This window comes from Euprymna scolopes, chromosome 4 (assembly GCF_053919585.1).
Source record: "Euprymna scolopes isolate OS-2025 chromosome 4, ASM5391958v1, whole genome shotgun sequence".
Lineage (NCBI taxonomy): Eukaryota > Metazoa > Mollusca > Cephalopoda > Sepiida > Sepiolidae > Euprymna > Euprymna scolopes.
In genome coordinates, this window is record NC_136485.1 from 173,025,640 (window position 1) to 173,038,274 (window position 12,635).

Sequence of the window (12,635 nt, forward strand, 5' to 3'; positions counted from 1 at the left end):
TGTTTATTATTTATGATTTAATTCTTAATTATTATTTTCGTGTAATAAGCCTCTGAACTTCGAGATCACAAAAAAGTAACTTTAAACTAACTGCAAATTAACGACTTTATTCGTTGGGCTACATGTCCATAATCGGATAAAAAAAAGTTGTGAAAATATGAAAAAATATGAGAACAGTACAGGGTGGAACAATAATATTGTCACCCTAAAGCAAACAACATTAGAGATGTATTTTAAAACTTTTATTGAAAAAAAATATTTTAGGTAACTTGATCAGTAAGGCTGGCATCTATTCAATGTAGCCATCTCCAACCTCATTCACCGCCTCGATACTGGTGCAGAACCGAGAGCATGCCTTTCAAAAGGGCAGGTCATGTTGATGATGTTCTTGACATATGACCAAACATATAACTAAATATATAACTAAACATATGACCAAACATATGGCCAAACGAAGTAATCAAGTGGGTTCAGGCCGGAGGAGTACGGGGGAGGAGGGCTGTGAAAGAAGGGTACAAGTTGTTGCCCTCTTCTGATCAAAGCCTAGGTACCTTTGGACTAGTGGGTTGTGCCAAGTCATCCAGTCATATCTAGGGTTTGCCAGCTTTCGCATGATTGCACTAAAGGATCAACACTCTCTTTAGCACATTCAGGTACACTTTGGTGTTCATATTCAAACCGACTTCGGAGATGGGAGGTGGTATAATTTGACCCTCACTTGAAACAATACCAAAGACCATAACCGTGACGGGTAACTTTGTTTTCATCACTCGTGCAAATCCAGCGATGGATATTAAGGGTGCTGGCAATGGTCCTGTTGTCATAATTTGAATCAGTAAAGAGCATGAGTTGTACAGCGGTGTATCTTTGATCTCGCTCGATAAACATTGTGTCACTTTCAGACATGATAAAAGGCTCCTATCGCTATTGCGATTTGCACACAGCTGGCCATCTAGTAGGCGGTCTACCTAAAAAATATCTGAACCGTAATAAATAGAAAAATACAAATTCTGATTCGACATTAATGAATCCCAAATATTTGATGCATGATAATAAAGACAACCCAACCCTAAAATAAATCTGACCGACTTTAAAACACCAAAAATGTGACGGAAACAAAAATATTTTCGTCAAACGATTTCTTATCTAACTTTCGTAGGTGTAAAAAAGGGTTGGCCACTGCCTTTGTTTATGTTTCCTTTTTATTATCAGATATCTTTTGTAAACAGCAAATTTGTGTCGTCACTTATTTATTAAAATAATGGTAGGATCTAAATTAGAATGAACTTATCTAAGACGATAAAAAATGGTAACAATGCGACAAAAGTAGACTAATATGTTTCTGGAGTTTGGAGATAAGTATTGTATATTTTATATTATTGCGTTCTTTCAACTTGCGTTCTCATTCTGAGTGGTATTTTTACAACGTTTTGGTCGATACGAGCCTCGAACTTCTTCTAGTGTATCTTGTCGAATACGACAACTTCTCTGCCGAACTAAACATGCATGAAGTTTAAAGCATTGGCGTAATAGATAAAGTACTTGTTAAATTCAGTTGTGATATACATTCTTCTGAAAGTTGACGGTACAATCTTCAGTGCGGGCGACAATCAAAATACAAATGCGAATTGTTTGGGAATTCTACCCAGTCATAAGTGCCGTAACGAGAACGGATCTCGCCCCCCACCCCTCCGTGGACTCCGTTCGAAATTCCAAGCAAATTCGCCATGCCAAAAGAAAGATTGCCGAGTTGGAGAGAAAAATTGCCGAATTTGATAAGATATATCTGAATATGGTCGGATATTACATCTACCGAAACGTTGTGAAAATGACTCTCAAGAATAGCATAGTTGCTCGAAGATTGCAAATAATACGAAAAAGTAAAACTTTCTCTCGTTTTTCTTTTGTAAAAAAGTTCTGTGAATAACTAAACGTTTTCGGGTTATTTTTCTTTTCCACTTCGTTCTATTTTAGTGCTAGTCCGGAACACAACTTCTCGTACAGCCGGTGTTAGTTATATTAATAACTGTTGGAAATAAATCATGGACAACCGGGTTTAGTTAGCTGGGCCATTTCTGAGTAGGGAATGACATAAATTCTGTTAGATTCAGGTAAGGTCATGGGCAGTTCTAGATCTACCCTCCCCTGCTTTGCCACCTCACTCTTCGAGAACGGGTTTATTGCTAATCACTTGAGCCACTCGCCTTCCAAAGAACGCCAACTGAACGGGCCAAGCATTTTTGTGGGTTATTGTACAATTACTCTTCTACGCTTGCTACTAAATCCTTATCTGCAGTCCTTGTGTCGCAACATCCCGTGGTGGGAGAGAGGTGAATACCTACTAAACTGACTCCCGAACCAACGTGTTTCTATGACAAGCACACCACTCTACAATCTCGAAACTATTCTTTTCTAGTCCTTCGTGACATTTTTATTTCTAATTCTTACTTACTAATATCTAGTGCGGTATTCACACAAGTGAATTTAATCTGTCTTTTTTCTATGAATTATTGAATAAATAAACGGTTTCCATTTTCATATATGTTCAGGTGAAAAGAAGCAAAAGATTTAGTTTTTACGGTCTTTTGAGTGCAATAGTTGGCTGTCTTCCTAAATAAAGAGCAGCATATTTCAAAATCGTTACCCATCTGTTACTGACCAAGCACAACGTCAGTTAACTTCGGTGATCTAAGGAGAATTCTTGTTTCAAAATGTTTATTTCTTTTAGCTAGCTTTTCTTAACCCTATGAACTACTTAAATTGTCTCCTACGATCGACCTTTGTATAACTTTAATCGAAATCTGATTATTAAATATATTAATCGTTTTTACTGTTTCCCGCGTTGCTGCTGCTGAAATAAATTACGTCAACAAATAAAAACTCTTGTTGCTATGATGACTCATCAGAATACGACTTTGATGGTTGTCTTACTACTATTACTTTCTCTATTCCCCCCACTCAACTTATTCTCTCTCGACTATTTCCATCGTACAAACGCTTGTACTCTATTTCGCTCTTCCTCTCACCATCTAAAAAAGGGGTTTCCAAATTTTTCGGTCCAGAGGCAATATTACTGACTTTTAGTGCTACGCATCTCAAAATAAAAAAAAAATTACCTGGACATGTTTTTTCTGTATGCTTATTAGCTTTGCCTCTATTTTAGCAAAACTGATTCTCCAAACATCATTCGTTTTAGCATTTTCTGAACAAAGAGACAACAAAAAGAAAACACCAAATTTTTTTTTACACATTTTCATTTTTTTTTAAATTCATGAATAATTTTACGTTTTCTATAAGAGCTTTGCGGGTTGGACTGACTTTGGCGGACCGATCCTTGTCCTCGCACCGTAGTTTGGGGACTCCTAATCTAAAAGATTCTATATGCAAACAAGCAGGCAATTTTAGCAGAGCTTTATTATCATATAGATTAAAATGTATGTTACATGTGTTCCGTTTACAACTAGATTTACAGATTTATGCGGATACAACTAGTAGAACTGATGCGAACAATGCTTTTTTTATTTATATTAACTTCAAACAAGGACACATTGCTACAGGCACATAAAGGCCTACTATTAGGGATTATGCCTACGGCGACACTATGTACAGTATTAAGCAGCGAGATATTTGCTTCTATTATATGTAAATATTTGCACTTTAGTAAAGTAGGAGAATCAGGAAACAGGGGCGGAATTTCAAAGTCTAGCCCTCGAAGAAAGAACCTATTAGAACAGAGATCTATCAGACAACTAGGGATATCTAGAGTAAATGCCTGTGATTTTTCGGTTTGTAACGTCAGTCGGTGTTATTTACGCCGAAAGGAAACAAGTGCCACGAGTTCATCAGAGCACATTGCATTTAAATATTTGTTAAAAGAAAAACCCGCTCATATATTCACCATTGCCGGGATAGTACAGGAGTTTGAACTTGGTTGACAGTGTGGGATGTATTATATTGAGAGACTGTTTTTTGAATTTGTTTAAGAGAGAGAAAAAGAGAGAGATGGAAAGAGAGAGAGAAACAAGAGTTATTGTGGGGTATATGGTTAGAAAAGAATAGGAAAAAAAAGGAAACGTACCGGGCGTATCTGCATTGCTCTTTGGGAAAGAAGAAGGAAAGGATGGCCAGCGCATTTGTATACGTGAAGGGCATCTTGGGAAAGTAGAGCATGATGGGAGAAGCTATTTTCCCCCCTGTCTCTTCCATTTTTTCTAGATAGGAGGATATAAAAGCTGGGAAATTTCCCTGGGGTGGGAGAGAGAAAAAAGTCGTGAACATCTTCTCTTGAAAAGAATTTCGTATTGCTGACGTTCGGATTGTGCGGTATGACATTGGTGGCGAGAGACCAGGTGTGGTCGATTGGAAAAGAAGAGGGCAGAAACATGCTTTTTTCAAGAGATTGACCCACTCCTTCCCGAACCCCACAACCGAATCCTGATTATAACCCTAAAAGCTATTTCGGCGAGTCAAGCAGGTTAACATGGCTGACTGGAGACTCTCAACTCAGATGTTGTGACCCTTCACTGGGGAGGGTGACCTAATTAAATGGCTGGAAAAATTAAAGATGGTGGCAAGGTTGCAAAAAATCGAAGACGTGGTCACCCTGCTGCCGCTCTACTTAGAGGGGGAAGCCCTCACTATTTACCAGCAGATGCGCGATGGAGATAAGGGAGACCTTGCCTCAGTGGAGCAAAGACTGAAATTGGCTTTCGCCGAGAGTACATTTGAAGCACTCGGCAAGCTTGCAAGTTTGAGGTGGATCGGCGAGTCTTTTGACGTCTTTGCTGCGGAGATCAGAAGACTGGCTGAATTGGCTTGTTACGTGGGGAGGAGTCTGGAGATGACGGTAAAGCTATACTTAGTGAATGGCTTCCCAGAAGAAATCTCCGCGAACATGCAGAGTATCACTGAAATCAAATCCGATTCGGCAACGGTAGTTTCATGGATCAGGTCAGCAGTGACTGGTGATAAAAGAGTTAGGACCAGAGGTGCTGCAGAAATGCTGATCAAGCGCAGGCTTAGAGCACTTGCAGATTTGATAGCGGAATTCCAGTTGAAGGTATCTATAGTGCTGATCCCATCAGAAAAGAACAAGGCGGATTCGATGACACGGGTAAAGAAGGCCCGGCTGCAAGAGAGAAAGGAGGTTTCCTCAGTATGATGTGAAGGGGAGAAAGTTAAAAAGTTACATGAAATGCGCCACTTTGGTCGAAAACGGACGTTATTCCTGGCAAGAGAGGTTTACCCGGAAACCACCGAGAAGGAGGTCAAGGAGGTAGTGGAGCACTGTCAGGAGTGCCAATCGATAGACCCCGGACCATCCAGACACGAAGCAGGAGAGTTACACATTGCAAAGGACTGGAAGCGATTGACCATTGATGTGACAGATTATCGCTATAAGCTGTATCTGTCGATGGTCGACTGTGGACCGGGGAAGTTTGCCATATGGAGAGATCAGGACAGAAGCTGCTTGGCGATCGGAGGGGTCATCGAAGAAATATTTTTGGAAAGAGGGCCGGTTGAGGAACTGTTAATGGACAATGCCCCCCCTTTCTGATTAGAAGCCTTTAAAGAGGTGTGTGATAGTTGGGGAGTAAGGCAATTTTTTAGGGCAGCGTATCGGCCGAGTAGCAATGTGATAGTGGAGAGGAAGCATCGCACCATCAAGGCTGCTGCGGAAAAAAGCAACATTTCACGCATGGAGGCGGTGTTTTGCTACAACATCTCACCGAAAACCAGACAAGATGAGACAACTGTGCCTCATAGAGCCACTTTTGCATATAAGTGGCGGCATCCGTGCAACAAAACGGTAGGAATTGAGGATGAAGAAGCTACCATTAAAGTGGGGGAGGAGGTGTGGGTAAAGCCCCCCAATGCAAAATGTACCACTCGCTGGGGGAGGGGGGGTCGTAACGGGAACGCAGTCAAAGAACAACGTAATGGTGAATGGCGTTCCCCGGCATATCCTAGACCGGCGTCGTGTGATCCTGCCGGTGCGCAGTGATGGCAGTGAAGAGGAGGAAGTCGATATCCACCAAAAAGCTAACGATGCACCCCAATTCGACTTAGCCCCACATTGTGGTTCTTTACAACTGGACGAGAATGTCTGTAGTGAGCCTGAAAACGTTAACCCCCAAGATGTTGTCCCCCAGAGGCCTCAACGTGAGAGGAGGAGGGCTGCTTGGATGAAGGATTATGAAGTGTCTTATTGATCTCAAAGATCAGGGGAGCGTGTGGGGTATATGGTTAGAAAAGAATAGAAAAAAAAAGAAACGTACCGGGCGTATCCGCATCGCTTCTTGAGGAAGTAGAAGGAAAGGATGACCAGCGCATTTGTATACGTGAAGGGCATCTTGGGAAGGCAGAGCATGATGGGAGAAGTTTTTTTTTTCCTGTCTCTTCCTTTTTTTCTAGATAGGAGGATATAAAAGCTGGGAAAAATTCCCTTGGGGAGGGAGAGAAAAGAGTCGTGGACATCTTCTCTTGAAAAGAATTTCGTGTTCCTGACGTTCGGATTGTGCGGTGTGACATTGGTGGTGAGAGGCCAGGCGTGGTCGATTGGAAAAGAAGAGGGCCGAAACGTGCTGTTGTCGAGAGATTGACTCACTCCTTCCCGAACCCCAGAACCGAATCCTGATTATAATCCTAGAGTTATATATATATATATATATATATATATATATATATATATATATATATATATATCAGCCCCGGTATCTCAATAACACTGTCTAGGCGAATAATGGCTTTATATATATATATATATATATATATATATATATATATATATATATATATATATATATATATATATATATATATATACAAGATACTGGTAGGTTTGAGTTCTCAATGTACCCACATTACCAAAAAGATGCAACCAGGTTTTTTGTTGTGCTTTTATGTCAGGTAAGGTTCACTCTATATTATACTAAAAATTTGAAAGGATTTTAGTATGGAACAGTTTAAAATTTCGAAGTTTAATATTGCAGACTTATAAGTGATTCTGCGTTACGTTTTCAACATTTAATCGTTAGTTACTAATATAATCCAATAAATTATACTCTTTTACTTATGTTTTTTAGAGTTGAACTGTTCCAATTTTCTGTGTCAGTTGCTGCCTTGAGTCATCTATAGAAAGAACAGAAATGTTCTCAGAAAATCAATTGTGGGCAGACATGTTGGACAACGAAATGAGTTGCGTTTTATTTTGCAAATATTTTGAGCGGAAAGTAGAAAGATTCAACAAAGCGAGAAAAATGAAAAAGAGTCGCAAAATTCATATTTTTATAGAACAATTTACAACTGAACAATGCTGTAATAAAAACATGTAACTGACAGAAATACAAAAAAAAAACATGTGTGAGAAAAAAAGTCAATCATTTTTTTCATTCTCGAAAGGCCCGTTGTATTAGTACACAAGACGGCCCTTTGGACTAAATGTTCATTGACAGAAAAATCAGGGTTTAAACGCATAAAATAGCGTCTGTTGTAATATTTTTTCAGAAGACAAGTCAGTGGCTTAAACACAAGAACGCCCTTTGGGCTTCATGGTTTCCTGATAAGTTAAGCACAACGCAAGGAGGAGCACTTCATATGAAAATGGGGAACGGGTTAAACTAGGGGAATAACTTCTTCAATTATTCCATACGTGGCCGCTATATGTTCCTTGCCCTGCCGCACGTCGCGGCTGTAATCGTCTAACACAAATCAAGAAGCGCTCAGAAATCGTTTGTTTCTTTTTCAAGTTCTCATGTAGCGCATGGGGGTTATGTCAATCAAATTCCGGCGGGTACCTAAATGACTCGATCGCCTTTTGCTATGGTGACCTAAACCTTCCACCACATGCCTCTTTATTGTGCGCGCGAACATGACAGTATGTGCAAGTTTATTTTCACTGAGAGGCTTTAGTTTTTGAACGTATATACCGTTCATTGGAAAAAAACAGGGGAGGGTAGAGCGGTAGCCCTTGATATATCTAAGGCTTTTGACAAGTGATGGCACGATGGTCTTCTAAGGAAAATTAGATCATATGGAATCACTGAAAGAATTCATAATGTAATTAAATCCTTCTTAAGTAAGAGAAAAATCCAAGTTGTTCTCGACGGTCGTACATCTAAACAATATGACATAAATGGGGGAGTACCTCAGGGGTCTATCCTATTATTCCTGATATTCATAATGACCTCCCTGATAAAATTCATAATGAATAATAATCATGATCTATTATTCCTGATATTCATAAATGACCTCCCTGATTAAATTGTTTCGGAGATGGGTATATTTGCCGATGACACCACTCTCTATAACAGATATGAGGGGAAAATAAATGAACACATATCCAAGGAAATGGCAGAAACACTAGAGGATGACCTGCAATCTGTAGTGGAATGGGTACAAAAATGGATAGTCACATTCAATGCTGCTAAGACTAAGCTTGTTTCCTTCAATGACTACAATAAACCTTCTCTACCACCAATAGCAATGGCCAAGAACACATTGCCTAAAAGTACTTCTTTTAAACTCCTCGGCCTAACGTTTACAGGGAATATGAACTGCAATAGATACATTGAGAGCATTGCCACGGCTGCTGCAAGAAAGGTTGGCTCCTTCTACCGTGCTAGAAAACTACTTTCGCCTGAAAGTATCCTGCACCTCTATAAGGCCACCATTCGCCCATGTATGGAGTACTGTTGTCACATCTGGGCTGGCGCATCTGCTGCTTGTCTCTCGCTCCTGGACAGGGTTCAAAAGAGAGTCGTCAACCTGATAGGTCCTGAATTGTCATCTAGGCTTCAACCTCTGTCCCATCGACGAGATGTTGCATCCCTCTGCCTGTTCTACAAATGCTTTAATGGTGAATGCTCTGACGAACTGGAAACACTTGTACCTCCTCGACGTAACTACCCCCGACAAACCCGACAAGCTACTAAGTCTCATCCCTTTACAGTAGAGATGCCTAGGTGCCAGAAATCCTTTTACTCCAATAGTTTCTTCCTCAAAACTGCGGGTCTTTGGAACTCCCTTCCCGGATTCTGCTTTCCCAATTGTACTGATATGCAGAAGTTCAAGTGTAATGTTAACAAACATCCTACTACTCATTTTCCTTCATAATGACCCTGCTTCAAAGTGGCACTGTGCCTCGTTTGGGGTGAAAATTGAATAAAAAAATAAATAAATAATGAGTTGACTTAAGTTACAACTGCTTCGAGGAAAGATGATACAAACAAAATCATTTAAAACCAATCTGAAACATCCGCATTCTTAACATGCCATCTCTTTTGCAGTGAAATCAACCATTACAAAACAGACACGGGACAGATAGACACGTGCTCACACAAATTTTCTTTGCAATAAGGTTTCCAATCGATATCGACCTCCTTTAAAGCATTTTCTAAATTTCAGCGCACATGATTTTTGCTCATTTTCTAGCATGGAGTATTAATAACTTATGTTTCTTTTTTATTTAATAGAATTTTTATTTTGATAGAATTTTTATTTTGATAGAATTTATATTTTGATAGAATTTATATTTTGATAGAATTTATATTTTGATAGAATTTTTATTTTGATAGAATTTATATTTTGATAGAATTTTTATTTTGATAGAATTTTTATTTTGATTGAATTTATATTTTGATAGAATTTATATTTTGATAGAATTTTTATTTTGATAGAATTTTTATTTTGATTGAATTTTTATTTTGATTGAAGTTTTATTTTGATAGAATTTTTATTTTGATTGAATTTTTATTTTGATAGAATTTATATTTTGATAGAATTTTTATTTTGATAGAATTTTTATTTTGATTGAATTTATATTTTGATTAAATTTTTATTTTGATTGAATTTTTATTTTGATAGAATTTTTATTTTGATAGAATTTATATTTTGATAGAATTTATATTTTGATAGAATTTATATTTTGATGGAATTTTTATTTTGATTGAATTTTTATTTTGATAGAATTTTTATTTTGATAGAATTTATATTTTGATAGAATTTTTATTTTGATAGAATTTTTATTTTGAAAGAATTTTTATTTTGATAGAATTTATATTTTGATAGAATTTATATTTTGATAGAATTTATATTTTGATAGAATTTATATTTTGATAGAATTTTTATTTTGATTGAATTTTTATTTTGATTGAATTTTTATTTTGATAGAATTTATATTTTGATTGAATTTATATTTTGATGGAATTTTTATTTTGATTGAATTTTTATTTTGATAGAATTTTTATTTTGATAGAATTTATATTTTGATAGAATTTATATTTTGATAGAATTTTTAGTTTGATTGAATTTTTATTTTGATTGAATTTTTATTTTGATAGAATTTTTATTTTGATAGAATTTATATTTTGATAGAATTTTTATTTTGATAGAATTTATATTTTGATAGAATTTATATTTTGATAGAATTTATATTTTGATGGAATTTTTATTTTGATTGAATTTTTATTTTGATAAAATTTTTATTTTGATAGAATTTATATTTTGATAGAATTTTTATTTTGATAGAATTTTTATTTTGAAAGAATTTTTATTTTGATAGAATTTATATTTTGATAGAATTTATATTTTGATAGAATTTATATTTTGATTGAATTTTTATTTTGATAGAATTTATATTTTGATAGAATTTATATTTTGATGGAATTTTTATTTTGATTGAATTTTTATTTTGATAGAATTTTTATTTTGATAGAATTTATATTTTGATAGAATTTATATTTTGATAGAATTGTTATTTTGATTGAATTTTTATTTTGATTGAATTTTTATTTTGATAGAATTTTTATTTTGATAGAATTTATATTTTGATAGAATTTATATTTTGATAGAATTTATATTTTGATGGAATTTTTATTTTGATTGAATTTTTATTTTGATAGAATTTTTATTTTGATAGAATTTATATTTTGATAGAATTTTTATTTTGATAGAATTTTTATTTTGAAAGAATTTTTATTTTGATAGAATTTATATTTTGATAGAATTTATATTTTGATAGAATTTTTATTTTGATTGAATTTTTATTTTGATAGAATGTTTATTTTGATTGAATTTATATTTTGATAGAATTTATATTTTGATAGAATTTATATTTTGATAGAATCTTTATTTTGATTGAATTTTTATTTTGATTGAATTTTTATTTTGATAGAATTTTTATTTTGATAGAATTTATATTTTGATAGAATTTATATTTTGATAGAATTTTTATTTTGATAGAATTTTTATTTTGATAGAATTTATATTTTGATAGAATTTATATTTTGATAGAATTTTTATTTTGATAGAATTTATATTTTGATAGAATTTTTATTTTGATAGAATTTTTATTTTGATAGAATTTTTATTTTGATTGAATCTATATTTTGATAGAATTTATATTTTGATAGAATTTATATTTTGATAGAATTTTTATTTTGATTGAATTTTTATTTTGATTGAATTTTTATTTTGATAGAATTTTTATTTTGATAGAATTTATATTTTGATAGAATTTATATTTTGATAGAATTTTTATTTTGATAGAATTTTTATTTTGATAGAATTTTTATTTTGATAGAATTTATATTTTGATGGAATTTTTATTTTGATTGAATTTTTATTTTGATAGAATTTTTATTTTGATTGAATTTTTATTTTGATAGAATTTATATTTTGATAGAATTTATATTTTGATAGAATTTTTATTTTGATAGAATTTTTATTTTGACAGAATTTTTATTTTGATAGAATTTATATTTTTATAGAATTTATATTTTGATAGAATTTTTATTTTGATTGAATTTTTATTTTGATAGAATTTTTATTTTGATTGAATTTTTATTTTGATAGAATTTATATTTTGATAGAATTTATATTTTGATAGAATTTATATTTTGATAGAATCTTTATTTTGATTGAATTTTTATTTTGATAGAGTTTATATTTTGATAGAATTTTTATTTTGATTGAATTTTTATTTTGATAGAATTTTTATTTTGATAGAATTTATATTTTGATAGAATTTTTATTTTGATAGAATTTATATTTTGATAGAATTTATATTTTGATAGAATCTTTATTTTGATTGAATTTTTATTTTGATTGAATTTTTATTTTGATAGAATTTTTATTTTGATAGAATTTTTATTTTGACAGAATTTTTATTTTGATAGAATTTATATTTTGATACAATTTATATTTTGATAGAATTTTTATTTTGATTGAATTTTTATTTTGATAGAATTTTTATTTTGATTGAATTTTTATTTTGATAGAATTTTTATTTTGATTGAATTTTTATTTTGATTGAAGTTTTATTTTGATAGAATTTTTATTTTGATTGAATTTTTATTTTGATAGAATTTATATTTTGATAGAATTTTTATTTTGATAGAATTTTTATTTTGATTGAATTTATATTTTGATTAAATTTTTATTTTGATTGAATTTTTATTTTGATAGAATTTTTATTTTGATAGAATTTATATTTTGATAGAATTTATATTTTGATAGAATTTATATTTTGATGGAATTTTTATTTTGATTGAATTTTTATTTTGATAGAATTTTTATTTTGATAGAATTTATATTTTGATAGAATTTTTATTTTGATAGAATTTTTATTTTGAAAG